The sequence below is a fragment of the Phyllobates terribilis genome, unplaced genomic scaffold (assembly GCF_046119375.1).
Source record: "Phyllobates terribilis strain yellow unplaced genomic scaffold, ASM4611937v1 Scaffold_5__5_contigs__length_657084704, whole genome shotgun sequence".
NCBI classification, from domain to species: Eukaryota; Metazoa; Chordata; class Amphibia; order Anura; family Dendrobatidae; genus Phyllobates; species Phyllobates terribilis.
In genome coordinates this window covers 137774494-137789238 of record NW_027362765.1, presented here as the reverse complement: position 1 = coordinate 137789238, position 14745 = coordinate 137774494, and the positions used below count along the sequence as shown (strand labels likewise).

At 44.4% G+C, this 14745-nt stretch overlaps 1 non-coding gene and 2 pseudogenes across 1 annotated transcript; all 3 read right to left on the bottom strand.

The window, feature by feature from the left end:
• Positions 1-1018: 1018 nt before the first annotated feature.
• LOC141151302 (U2 spliceosomal RNA) lies at positions 1019-1217 on the bottom strand. The gene has a single exon (XR_012247000.1). It is a non-coding gene; the product is annotated as a U2 spliceosomal RNA (small nuclear RNA).
• Positions 1218-1768: 551 nt separating this feature from the next.
• Positions 1769-1972, bottom strand: LOC141150910 (U2 spliceosomal RNA; annotated as a pseudogene).
• A 659-nt stretch (positions 1973-2631) lies between these two features.
• LOC141150971 (U2 spliceosomal RNA) lies at positions 2632-2732 on the bottom strand (annotated as a pseudogene).
• Between the last annotated feature and the right edge of the window lie 12013 nt (positions 2733-14745).

Below are 14745 nucleotides of genomic sequence, written 5' to 3'. Positions count from 1 at the left end.
AACGCTTTCTGTACCTTAATTCCTGCATACAAAAAGCTTCCTTTTGTTCAATTCCTCCATGTTTCTCCAGCATTCCCAATATCTCCTTTTCATCCAAAAAAACGTCCACTGCCTCCAACTTCACAAAGAAGCGCAAACAGTTCTTCTTCCTTGCCAGCTCCATCTTTCCAAATTTTCCTCCAAGCTTTCCATCCATAAAGTTTCTTCCTCAATTTCCTCAAAATGTTGTCACCACCACTCCGTGTGGCGACAGTTGCCTCCTGCAGCTATGTGCAGTGGCAAGGGTGATCGCTTTTCGTTGCCCAGGGACTAATCCGACTCTCTAATAGCAGCAGGGGGGTGAAGCCCTGCCGTTAGACAAGGCGATCCCCCCAGGCCAAGGAGCCGGGTACCCTGGGCACCTCTCTGCCAAGACCAAGGCAGCAACCGCTAGATCACTGCATTTGATCTTAGCCAAAAGGCCGAGAAGCGATTACCTGAATTGGTTTTGGCCTATGGCTGCACCCTAGCCCCAAGAAGGCATCTATTGTAGGGATAGGGACAAAGACTCCCCTTAGGAAGACATGTTGTTCATCAATAGACACCTTAAAACACACAGCTATACTGCTTGTTGCAGATGCACCCCACACATTTTTAATCTGCATAAGTCCACCTATTTTCACACATCCCCCCCCCTAAAGTCCCACGCGCCTCAAGACCAGGGGGTAAGAGAGGATAACTAATTAATGAACAAACGAGCATCGGTCCCCCTACTTCCCAGTCTGTAGGCTCCCTACAGACTGAAGCTGGCTGCTGCAGCACCGCCAGATAAAAACCAGGAGCCCATTATGACATGTACAATGTCTGTTCCATTCTTGCATTATTCCATTGTCCCATTGTTAGGGGGCAATGGAACAATAGGACAATGGAATAATGCAAGAATGGAAGAGGCATTGCACATGTCATAATGGGCTCCTGGCTTTTAGCTAGCTGTGCTGCAGCAGCCAGCTTCAGTCTATAGGGAGCCTGCAGACTGGGAAGCAGGGGGACCGCTGCTTATCTGTTCAATAATTAGCTATCCTCTCTACCCCTTCTTCCTGATCTTGAGGTGCTTGGGACATTAAGGGGGAGGAGAGAGGAGAATGTGTGAAATTTGTGGATGTATAGGGGACGTATCAGATGTTAAACTGATAAGAAAAGATGCTACACTCGATCTTACTCAAAGGCCCAGGAGCGATTTCCTGAATTGGTTTTGGCCTATGGTTGCACCCTGGCTCCAAGAAGGCATCCATTGTAGGGATAGGGACAAAGACTCTCCTTAAGAAGACATGTTGTTCATCAATGGACACTTTAAAATACACAACTATACTGCTTGCTGCAGATGCACCCCACACATTTTTAATCTGCATAAGTCCACCTATTTTCACACATTCTCCCCCCCTTTAATGTCCCACGCGCCTCAAGACCAGGGGGAGGGGTATAGAGGATAAATAATTAATGAACAAACAAGCAGCGGTCCCCCTGCTTCCCAGTCTGTAGGCTCCCTACAGACTGAAGCTGGCTGCTGCAGCACCGCCAGATAAAAGCCAGGAGCCCATTATGATGCGTGCAGTGTCTGTTCCATTCTTGCATTATTCCATTGTCCTATTTTTAGGGGGCAATGGAACAATGGAGTAATGCATGAATGCAAGAATGGAACAGGCATTGCACATGTCATAATGGGTTCCTGGCTTTTATCTAGCTGTGCTGCAGCAGCCAGCTTCAGTCTGTAGGGAGCCTGCAGACTGGGAAGCAGGGGGACTGCTGCACTTCTGTTCAATAATTAGCTATCCCCTCTACCCCCCCACTTCCCGATCTTGAGGCGCTTGGGACATTAGGGGGGAGGAGAGAGGAGAATGTGTGAAAATTTGTGGATGTATAGGGGACGTATCAGATGTTAAACTGATAAGAAAAGATGCTACACTCGATCTTAGCCAAAAGGCTGAGAAGCGATTACCTGAATTTGTTTTGGCCTATGGCTGCACCCTGGCCCCAAGAAGGCACCCATTGTAAGGATAGGAACAAAGACTCCCCTTAGGAACACATGTTGTTCATCAATAGACACCTTAAAACACACAACTATACTGCTTGTTGCAGATGCACCCCACACATTTTTAATCTGCATAAGTCCACCTATTTTCACACATTCCCCCCCCCTCTAATGTCCCACGTGCCTCAAGACCAGGGGGAGGGGTATAGTGGATAATTAATTAATAAACGAGCAGCGGTCCCCCTGCTTCCCAGTCTGTAGGCTCCCTACAGACAGAAGCTGGCTGCTGCAGCACCGCCAGATAAAAACCAGGAGCCCATTATGACACGTGCAATGTCTGTTCCATTCTTGCATTATTCCATTGTCCCATTGTTAGGGGGCAATGGAACAATGGGACAATAGAATTCTGCACGAATGCAAGAATGGAACAGGCATTGCACATGTCACAATGGGTTTCTGGCTTTTATCTAGCTGTGCTGCAGCAGCCAGCTTCAGTCTGTAGGGAGCCTGCAGACTGGGAAGCAGGGGGACCGCTGCTCGTCTGTTCAATAATTAGCTATACTCTCTAAACCTTCCCCTTCCCGATCTTGAGGCACTTGGGACATTAGGGGGGAGGAGAGAGGAGAATGTGTGAAAATTTGTGGATGTATAGGGGACATATCAGATGTTAAACTGATAAGAAAGGATGCTATACTCGATCTTAGCCAAAAGGCCGAGAATCGATTACCTGAATTGGTTTTGGCCTATAGCTTCAACCTGGCCCCAAGAAGGTACCCATTGTAGGGATAGAGACAAAGACTCCACTTAGGAAGACATGTTGTTCATCAATAGACACCTTAAAACACACAACTATACTGCTTGTTGCAGATGCACCCCACACATTTTTAATCTGCATAAGTCCACCTATTTTCACAGATCCCCCCCCCTAATGTCCCACGCGCCTCAAGACCGGGGGGTAGGTAGAGACGATAAGTAATTAATGAACAAATGAGCATCGGTCCCCCTGCTTCCCAGTCTGTAGGCTCCTTACAGACTGAAGCTGGCTGCTGCAACACCGCAAGATAAAAGCCATTAGCCCATTATGACACGTGCAATGTCTGTTCCATTCTTGCATTATTCCATTGTCCCATTGTTAGGGGGCAATGGAACAATGGGACAATGGAATAATGCAAGAATGGAACAGGCATTGCACGTTTCATTCGTCTATTCAATAATTAGCTATCCTCTCTACCCCCCCCCCTTCCCGATCTTGAGGCGCTTGGGACATTAGGGGGGAGGAGAGAGGAGAATGTGTGAAAATTTGTGGACGTATGGGGGATGTATCAGATGTTAAACTGATAAGAAAATATTTTCTTTTTAAACCATTCAGTTTAGATTTTTAGCAAACAGTATGAATTTCTCCAAAATTTGCTACTTAAAACTTCTCATCATCATGGTTCTATTTATTTAGCAGTAGTATATGAAAAAATCTAATCACATGGGAGCTTCCTATACATAACACAAATGCAGAAACTTCATGGCAACCACAAAGAAAAAAATCACTGATATTTGATAAGGTGATGCCACTTTTTAAATTTCCAAATTCCTTCGGCATCTGTACCACCACCGCCTCTGCTGTCCAACTTATATATCAGGTATAGTCTTGAAAGAATAAGTCTAACACATTCATACACTGATAAAGATTGTCTCTTGAAAAGTCCAAGGTTCCTTGCATCCCACAAACTCTCCATCACACAAGCAATTGTCAACCATAAAATTCTGTCTTTTGCCCGACTACACACACCAATTCCAAACATCGCCACACCCCAATCCACAAAATTCACGCCTGCTAAACCCTTATACAATCCACCTACACACTTCCACCCACTGTACGCATACTAACAATCCCACATAACATGCCTCACAGTCTCACAACCACCACATCCCACTCTCGGACACACATCTGTTCTTTACATATTATGTAAAGTCATCCATACCACATCCCTCTGTTTATTTGACATCCCATACGTATCTAACTTCTTCCATGCATCTGAAACCTCATTCCCTCTCAGCCCAACAATTTTACACTCTACTTCATTCGCACTCATTCTTTTTACCACATTCTTAGTTATTCTAAAATCATTCATTCCTACACTCAACAAATCATGCTTTCTCACAAATTTCTCAATCACCTCATACCAAACAGGACTCTTAAAGGCCACAGGCACACTCGCATCTCTCTTCCTCCAGCATAACCCATACAACATTCATCCAGCAGAATAATTAGCCATAAAAGCACCTTTCTTGCCTTTACCCAGCAAAATAACCACAGTCTTAATATAATTAAGACCTAAAAAGACCTCAATATTGGGAAAGGCCAGCTCTCCATGCTGACAAGCCTTAAAAAGGCTCTCCCTCTTCAACTTCTCCATCTTACTACACCACAGGAATGTGAATACCAACTTCTCTATTCTCTTAATTTTCCTGTAAGGAGAAGGAAAAACAGTCGCCACATAAAGCAGGATAGGGAGAATCGCTGCTTTGATAATTAATACCTTACCACGCAGAGTCAATTCTCTCATTCGCCAAAAATTAAATTTACGTTCAACCCGCATACCACACTCTTCCCAACTTTCATTCACTTTTAAGTCATCATTAAGTAATACGCCCAAAATCTTGATTGCACCCTCTTCACACTTTACACCATCCATACGAATACTACTATCTCCAAAACATTTAAAACTACATTTATTCCAATTTACCCTAAAACCAGACGCACCAACAAAGAAATCCAAAAGCAACTTAATTCTACTCAAAGAAGCCATACTTTCACTCACAACCACAACATCATCCATATAACCTATCACTTTCACATGCTTACCACCACTACCAGGCACCAACAAACCTCTCATCATTTTATCCCATCTAATCAGACATAACAATGGTTCTATTACACATACAAACAAGACAAGGGACATAGCACACCCCTGCCTAAAGCCCCCGTCTCACATAGCGAGATCTCTAGCGAGATCGCTGCTGTGTCACGGTTTTGGTGACGCAACAGCGACCTCACCAGCGATGTCGCTATGTGTGACACTTTGCAACGATCAGGCCCCTGCTGTGAGGTCGCTGATCGCTGCAAAGTGTCCTGGACCATTTTTTGGTCGTTGCTCTCCCGCTGGTCAGTACACATCGCTGTGTGTGACCAGCGGGAGCAGCGATCAGGCTGGTAACTATGGTAAACATCGGGTTACTAGGGGCACACGCGCACCTAGTAACCCGTTGTTTATCATGGTTACGAGCCTGCTAAAGTGAGCGGTAACCTCCCGCTCACTGTAGCAGAGTGGTAACCATGATAAACAACGGGTTACTAGGAGCGCGTGTGCCCCTAGTAACCCAATGTTTACCATAGTTACCAGCCTGCTCCTGCTTCAGCAGGCTCGTAACCAGGAGCAGGACATCGTGGAAAGATTCTTTCCACTATGTCGCTGCTCCCCTGATCGTTGGTGAGCCTGCCTGTTTGACAGCTCACCAGCGACCACATAGCGACGCAGCAACGATCCCTGACAGGTCGTATCGTTGTCGGGATCGTTGCAGCATCGCTAAGTGTGACGGGGCCTTTACTCCTGACCTAATCTTCACTTTGTCACACAGCCAACCATTAACCAAGAACTCACTTGACACACAATCATACAATGATTTTACACAATTCACAAATTCTCTAGGAAACCCCATTCTTTCCAGTACTTTAATCAAAAACAAATGCGAAACCCTGTCAAACGCTTTCTCAAAATCAATAGCTAAAACCATACATTTCTGCTTTCTATCCTTGCAATCCTCAATCATATCTCTCAACAATAACAAATTATCACTCATACTTCTTCCAGGCACAGCACATACTTGGTCCTCATCCACAACACCTTCCGTTGTGGATGAGGACCAGCAGTGAATTCAGCAGTGTTATTGGTCTCCAGTTTTCCGAATTTTTCCTCTCACCCTTTTTATACACAAGCACAACCACTCCTTCTTTCATTGATTCACACAACCTACCATTCACCCACATATACTTACATACCTCAGTCAAATCTGTTCCCAAAACCTCCCATATTTTCACATACAACTCTACAGGTATACCATCTTTCCCAGGAGTCTTACTCTTCTTAGCACTCCACACCACATTCTTCACTTCATCCAGAATGACATCCTCACACAACATATCACGCTCCTCAGAATCACGTTTTTTCTCCACACCATTCAGAACATATGACACAAGCCCCATAGTCAATCCATTTCTCATCATACAACTTGCTATAAAACCTATTCACTTCTTTCAGCACATCCTCACCCATACAGCTGGTTCCACTTTCATTCACAACTTCATTCATATCAGTCTTCCTACCATTCATTTTTTTTAAAAAAAAGAACCTCATACACTTCTCATTTTTCTCCAGGTGTTCAATTTTAGTACAATATATAATTTCTTTTCCTTTCTCATCCAACACACGCTTCAATTCATTCTTAGCCTCAGTAAGTTGATCAGACATCTCCAAACCACTTGCAACACACTTTCTCAACCAGTCAATCCGCCTATTAAGGTCATTAAACCTATTCCTATATCTGGCAGCTTTCCTGTAGCCCCACTTTTTGAAGAAAGTTTTAAATTGCACTTTCACCCAATCCCACCAGTCAAGCACACACACAAAATCCTTCTTACACATTCTCCATCTTTCATACTTTACATTAAACTCATTCATCACCTCTTCATCCTCTAGCAGCTTTGCATTCAACTTCCATACCCCACCCCCATACACTTGGTCACCATTTGCACTAAACACGCCTCTCAAACATTCATGGTCCGAAAAAGGTACCTTGTGTTGAGAAAAATCCAAACATAACATATTTTTAGAAATAAATGGTGGCATGCCAAGAACAACAACTGTTGCATCTAGAAAGGAAAAATCACAAATTAAATGGGACAATTTCTTTCCTGTTATGTCACACTTGCTTTCTGTGACACAACTGACGTCCCCAACAAAAATAGTGGGAGATTTCCCTGGAAGAAAAAACTTAACTTTTCAAGAAGAGCAAGCCGCTCTTCCTTCCCTGTAGTGCAATATAAATTAATAATTCTGACCCGCCACCCCCTATAACTCAAAAATGCAATTAGACATCGGCCCACCTCCACCACAGTATAACTATCAATAGAGATTTCTTTATTCCCAACTAATATCCCCACCCCATCATTTTTATTATGATTAGACCCAGACCAGACATGCTGTCCATAAAGCCAGTCTTTGTCACTGGGAGCATCATGAATCCCACACTCCTGAAGGCAAAAAACATCAGCAATAGTGATGAGCGAGCATGTTTGCTACTGCTCGGTGCTCGCCCGAGCATCTCACTGCTCGACATGCTCGGCGCTCGAGTATTTCCGGGGTTGCTCGGTGGGAGCTCGGGTCTCCTCCCTGTATGTTTGGCGCCAATGAACATGCAGGGATTGCCTGCCACTCACTGTAATGCCGTAGCCATGTTGGTTGTGGCATTACAGTGATTGGCTGGCCGCACAGCGCCATCAGGTCTATATCAGACCTGGCGCCGCCATGCTCGTCACAGTCACTCCGGATCAGACAGTGTAGGGAGAGCTGCTGCTGAGCTAGGGAGAGATTTGCTTGTTTCTAGTTAGTGTAGGTGTACCAAACTATATTAGAGACACATATCCATCTCAACAAACAGTCCTTCTGAGGACTAATCCATCTGCAGAGATATCAGGCAGGCAGTGTGTATAGCAGACTGCAGTGCATGTAGCACAAGAGGCTCCATTCCAGTTTTGTCTGCTGCTGCTGCTGTTATATTTCTAGAAATAGGCCCAGGTCTCGGGGGCCAGGAATAATTTTTTTTTGGATCTTAATCCTCATTATTTGCTTAAAAAGAAATGAATTCCAGAGAACACAGTTTTTCTGCGCCATTTGCTTATTGGCACTGCAGAATACAGCCAGGTCCTTAACATATTACAGCGCTAAAAATCCAGCTATTTAAAACTTTGTTTTCTCCGTCACACGGATCACATATACGTCTTCAGAAAATACTGCCATTTCTGACCTCCATTAAAAATTTGTTTCAGTGTGTCAGTGAAGCAATTGACACCTGATTGCTGTTCAAAATAGTTGCCTACAGGCCAGGTATTTAAAACTGTTTTCTCCGTCACACGAATCACATATATACGTTTTCAGAAAATACTGCCATTTCTGACCTTCATTAAAAATTTGTTGTAGTGTGTCAGTGAAGCAATTGACACCAGATTGCTGTTCAAAATAGTTACCTACAGGCCAGGTATCTAAAACTGCGTTTTCTCCGTCACACGGATCACATATATACGTTTTCAGAAAAGAATGCAATTTCTGCCCTCCATTACATTTTTTTTTCAGTGTGTAAGTGAAGCAATTGACGCCAGATTGCTGTTCAAAATAGTTGCCTACAGTCCAGATATTTAAAACTGTGTTTTCTCCGTCACACGGATCACATATACATTTTCAGAAAATACTGCCATTTCTGACCTCCATTAAAAAATTGTTTCAGTGTGTCAGTGAAGCAATTGACACCAGATTGCTGTTCAAAATAGTTACCTACAGGCCAGGTATTTAACTGTGTTTTCTCCGTCACACGGATCACATATATGTCTTCAGAAAATACTGCCATTTCTGACCTTCATTAAAAATTTGTTTCAGTGTGTCAGTGAAGCAATTGACACCAGATTGCTGTTCAAACTAGTTGCCTACAGGCCAGGTATTTAAAACTGTGTTTTCTCCATCACACGGATCACATATATACGTTTTCAGAAAATAGTGCTATTTCTGGTCTCCATTAAATTTTTTTATCAGTGTGTCAGTGAAGCAATTGACACCAGATTGCTGTTCAAAATAGTTGCCTACAGGCCAGGTATTTAAAACTGTGTTTTCTCCGTCACACGGATCACATATACGTTTCCAGAAAATACTGTCATTTCTGACCTTCATTAAAAATTTGTTTCAGTGTGTCAGTGAAGCAATTGACACCAGATTGCTGTTCAAAATAGTTACCTACAGGCCAGGTATTTAACTGTGTTTTCTCCGTCACACGGATCACATATACATTTTCAGAAAATACTGCCATTTCTGACCTCCATTAAAAATTTGTTTCAGTGTGTCAGTGAAGCAGTTGACACCAGATTGCTGTTCAAAATAGTTACCTACAGACCAGGTATTTAAAACTGTGGTTTGTCCATCACATGGACGTTCGCTCCAAATTCAGTCATTTGTTGTGAGAGTAGAAGATATTGTCCTCCATTTAAAATGGTCAAGGCATGTGGCAATGGACGGGGAACTGGACGTGATGGTGATGATGGTGCATGCAGAGACCGAGGCCGTGGGCAAGCTGAAGTTGTGCCACAGCAAACACCCACATATTCTCGCTCGACCTTCCTGTCCCAATTAATAGGGGATCGCAGAACACCACTATTGAACACAGAGCAGTGTGATAAGGTTATTGGTTGGATAGCAGATAATGCTTCCAGTCTCTTAGCCACCACAACCACCACCTTGTCTTTCACACGGTCAAGTCTCAGTAGCTGTGAGTCTGGACCGCATACTCCTCACCCTGAACCTCCTTCCTCCTACCAGAGACAACTGATCCCACACTTGGACACTCCGAAGAGCTGTTCACTTTCCCATTTATAGATTCGAGCCTCTCGCCCTGTCCACTTGAAGCGAGGCATGAGGAGATCGCAAGTAGCAATGCCCAAATATTTGAGCAGCCATGGTCACAGGAAGGTGACGGTGGGAAAGTGTCACAAGAGGTGGACGATGATGAGACACAATTGCCAGAAAGTCAGGAGGAGGACCAGAGTGTGGAAGTGGAAGACGAGGTGGTGGATGATATAGTAACTGACCCAACCTGGCAGGAGGACATGCAGAGCGAGGACAGCAGCACACAGGGGGAGGGAGGCAGAGCACCCCAACAGGCAGCAAGAAGCAGTGTGGTGGCCGCAGAAAGAAGGCAGGCAACCGTTCCTCGTAACATCAACACGAAGGAAGTTGCCAGTACAACTGTTAGGTCTTCCCGAGTCTGGTTGTTTTTTAAAGACTCTGCCGATAACCCCAAAAAGGCCATTTCCACCACCTGCCAGGCCAGCATCAGCAGGGGTGTTAAAAAGACCAGCCTGACCGCCACCAGCATGATCAGGCACATGGCAGCAAAGCACCCGACTTTGTGGGCCGAACCCCAGGGTCCAGGAAGAGTGTCTGCGGGTGACACCATTGCTTCTCCCGCTGTTGTACATGCAAGCCAATCCCCTGTCCATGGTGCATGTGAAGATGCCTCTTGCCCTGCACCTGTCGTTGCACACTCTCAAGTAGCAGCATCAGGAAGCACATCCACGTCCTTGTCCCAGCGCAGCATTCAGTTGTCCATACCCCAGTCCTTGGAACGCAAGCGCAAATACGCAGCCAACGCCCCACAGGCCACAGTACTAAATTCCCACATTTCACGACTGCTTGCGCTCGAAATGTTGCCTTTTAGGCTCGTTGAGACGGAAGCATTTGGCAACCTGATGGCGGCGGCCGTCCCTCGGTACTCAGTCCCCAGCCGCCACTATTTCTCCCAGTGTGCTGTCCCCGCATTACACAAGCATGTGTCCCAAAACATTAGCCGTGCCCTGAACAACGAAGTCCACCTAACCACAGACACGTGGACAAGTGGTTGTGGGCAGAGACGGTACATCTCACTGATGGCACACTGGGTTAACATAGTGGAGCCCGGGACCCAGTCAGACCTTGGGATGGAACACGTCCTCCCGAAGCCAAGGATTGTGGGCCCTAGGTTAATCAGGGTTGCCGCCACAGTCTACAGCTCCTGCACCTCATCCTCTTCAGCCTCCATCTCCGAAATGACCACATCAGTCACAAGCTGGAAGCACTGCAGCACTGCCTCGGCCAAGCGGGAACAGGCTGTGCTGAAGCTAATATGCTTAGGTGACAAACCGCACAATGCTGAAGAGTTGTGCAGTCACTGCATAGGCCAACACTATGGGAGACCCTCTCCTTTCTAATGGGAATTTGTCGTTACTGTGGCCCTGCTCTATGTGTCTTTAAATTCTTAGTAGGGTTTTTCCTAAAATTGGTCAGCCGTTGGACTCACTGCATACGCTATAACTGTATAGCAGACTCTCTCCTTTCTAATGGGAATTTGTCGTTACTGTGGCCCTGCTCTATGTGTCTTTAAATTCTTAGTGGGGTTTTTCCTAAAATTGGTCAGCCGTTGGACTCACTGCATACCCTATAACTGTATAGCAGACTCTCTCCTTTCTAATGGGAATTTGTCGTTACTGTGGCCCTGCTCTATGTGTCTTTAAACTCTTAGTGGGGTTTTTCCTAAATTTGGTCAGCCGTTGGACACTCTGCATACCCTATAACTGTATAGCAGGCTCTCTCCTTTCTAATGGGAATTTGTCGTTACTGTGGTCCTGCTCTGTGTGTCTTTAAATTCTTAGTGGGGTTTTTCCTAAATTTGATCAGCCGTTGGACTCACTGCATACCCTATTACTGTATAGCAGACCCTCTCCTTTCTAATGGAAACTGTCATACTTGTTACTATGGCCCTGCTCTATGTGTCTTTAAATTCTTAGTGGGGTTTCTCCCAAATTTTGGCAGCCCTTGCAGTCACAGCATGGGTATTACCACTATAGGAGACCCGCTCCTTTATAATGGGAACATATTTTTTACTGAGACCTCTATGTCTCTTCAAAGGGATATTGGGTTGCGTTCAAATTTTTGGCAGCCCTTGCAGTCACTGCATATGCAATAACAGTATAGGAGACCCACTTGTTAATAATGGGAACAACAAAGCATAGCCAGCTGATGGCTCCCTAACAATCGCGAGGGCTGACTGCTAGCCTTTTAAGAATAGTAAGGGCCTGATGGCCCTATAAAAATAATCTTTATGACTTTCAGAGTCCCTCCATCATAAATGAAACAGGATGTGTCTGATGTTGTGTCACACACCACATTGCCAGATAAGGTTGTAAAATGTTAAAATGACATTTCCCGTTGAATGCATTTGTCTTAAAAAATAACGTAAAAAAACTCAAAACAATAGGATCTTTCTTTAGCATAAAAAACAGTGTCGCCAATTTAACCTCAATGTAATCACATTGTTCAGCTCTTGCACCTCCTCCCCCATCTCCGAAATTACCACATCAGTCACAAGCTGACAGCACTGCAGCACTGCCTTGGCCAAGCGACAACAGGCTGTGCTGAAGATAACATGCTTAATGCTTAGGTGACAAACCGCCCAAGGCTGCAGAGTTGTTGAAAGCTGTAACACAGCAGCCTGATCTGTGGCTCTCACTGCTGTGTTGCACAGCTTCTGGATATCCACAGTTGCAGTAGAAAACTTCACAGAGCAGAATACTTGGGATAACAAGCTTTCACTTATCAGAACATGAGGTAAAGGAAAAAACGCACAGTCACACAGTACTGCACCAGGAAGTAAGAACAAAACAGAAAGTAAAAGAGAGACCTTTTGTCTTTTTCAATACAGTAAACAAGGAAACTTTACACAACATCGCCATCTACTGTAAGATCAGCATAAAGTTCCCCTTCACACAAACAAAGAAGTCCACAACTGTTGCATATACCAACACTTATTCAGTCAAACCTAATTTCTTCATTAGTCTCTGATGTTTTTCAGCATTCAATGCCTTTGTGAAAATGTCTGCTGTCATATCTTCAGTTGGACAATATTCTTATTTCAGGATTCCTTGTTCCTGATAGTCCCTCAAGAAATGATACTTCACATCAATGTGCTTGGTTCTTGGGTTAACTCTTGCCATCTGAGCAAGAACAAGACATCCCTGATTGTCCTCATTTATTTTTGTTGGTTCCAACTGTGCTTGTCCTAGGTCTGTTAGCAATTGTCTTAACCATAGAACTTCTTGACTCACATGTGCTGCTGCAACATATTCTGCTTCTGTTGACGACAGCGTTACTATTGATTCTTTTTTACTAGTCCAACTAATTGGTCCACCTGAGAGAAAGAAAAGATAGCCACTGGTAGATTTTCTGTCAGTTGGATCTCCAGCCCAATCTGTATCAACGTATCCAGTTAAAATGCATTTATGACTTGTAGGCAGTTTCAGTTTAACATTGCTGGTTCTTTTCAAATAACGTATTACTCTCGACAGCATTCCAATCTGCTTTATTTGGCTTGGACACTTTTCTACTCAGAATTCCTACTGCTGCTGCAATGTCTGGCCTTGTATCAGCCGCTAGATACAGTAATTTTCCTATCTCAATTCTGTACTCTTCATTTGGTAACACATTTTTCTCACTACTCATCTCTTTAAGATAATTGGTTTCCATTGGAGACTTTGCTGGTTTTGCATCCTTCAATCCAAATGTTTTGGTTATGTCTTGAATCATGTGATTTTGATTATGTAGGAAACTTCCATCTTCTTCTCTTTCTATCTGTATTCCTAAGTACTGTTTCACATTTCCCAATCTTTGATCTCGAAATGTTGATTCAGGATTTTCAGTATATCCTCTTTATCCCTTTCTTTTTCAAAACAAACTAAAATGTCATCAACATATATGAATACATAGATGCATCTGTCCATAAGTCTGTTTGTGTACAGGCAAGGATCAGCTTTGCTTCTTTTAAATTTTTCACTTCTGAGCATCTCCGTGATTTTATCATTCCACGCTTTAGCAGCTTGTTTTAAACCGTATATACTTTTCTGTAATTTGCAAACCATGTTTGGGTTACTTTTATCTTTGAATCCTGGAGGTTGTTCCATGTTAATATCTTCTGTTAAACTTCCATTCAAAAATGCTGTCTTTACATCCAGATGTTTCAGTTCCATTGGTTTCATTGCTGCAACTGCAAACAAAGTTCTTATTGTAGTATGTTTGACAACTGGAGCAAATGTTTCATCATAGTCTTCTCCATATTTTTGAGAATAACCTTTAGCTACGAGTCTTGCTCGGTATCGTTCAGCTGTGCCATCTGTTCGGTACTTTACTTTAAAAACCCATTTACATCCTGTAGCTTTTCTTCCTGCTGGTAATTCTGTTAGTGTCCATGTTTTTGAGTCATGTGATGCGCCCCCTGGGCCTTGGGGTACTCGGTAACCGGGCCGGTTGATGCTGGGGGACATCACGGTGGCAGTGACCCGGTCCGTGACCCAGGGCGGTCAATTAAAGGGAAAGTGAAAGGGTAATAAAGTTTTTAGAGATAATGTTCGTGACGCCACCTGTGGTATGCGGCTATATTGGTCGCTGCTGCAGTGCAGATCCCCTGGAGATGATGGTGACGCAGCAGAGTTGGTTCAGCTCTCCACAGGCAGAGCTAAGCTCCGGGGCAGTGTAGATGATTTGAAGAGTAGATGTTGTCGGCTGGGAGAGTGTCGTGCAGGGCTGAGGGCGCAGGTAATGAACAGACAACACATTAATGGCAGTTTCCTCTTAGCTTTACTTGCTGTTTGGCAGAGCAGACCGGGACACGGGTACTAGCTGGTAGTGGGGGTCCGGGCGGCCTGGAAGCAAGTTGGGGATCCACCTCGCCAGGTGGAGTTGTAGGCCTTCCCTCTGTGCTATTCTCTTTGGCCCTGCTGCTTGAAGCTATGCTGCGGCCCTCGTCCCTGAGTAAAACGTCTTTTTCCTCACCCGTATGGCAATCAGCTCGGGTCTTCCTCAAGTGGTGCTCCCAGGTGGCGATGCCTGACCCTA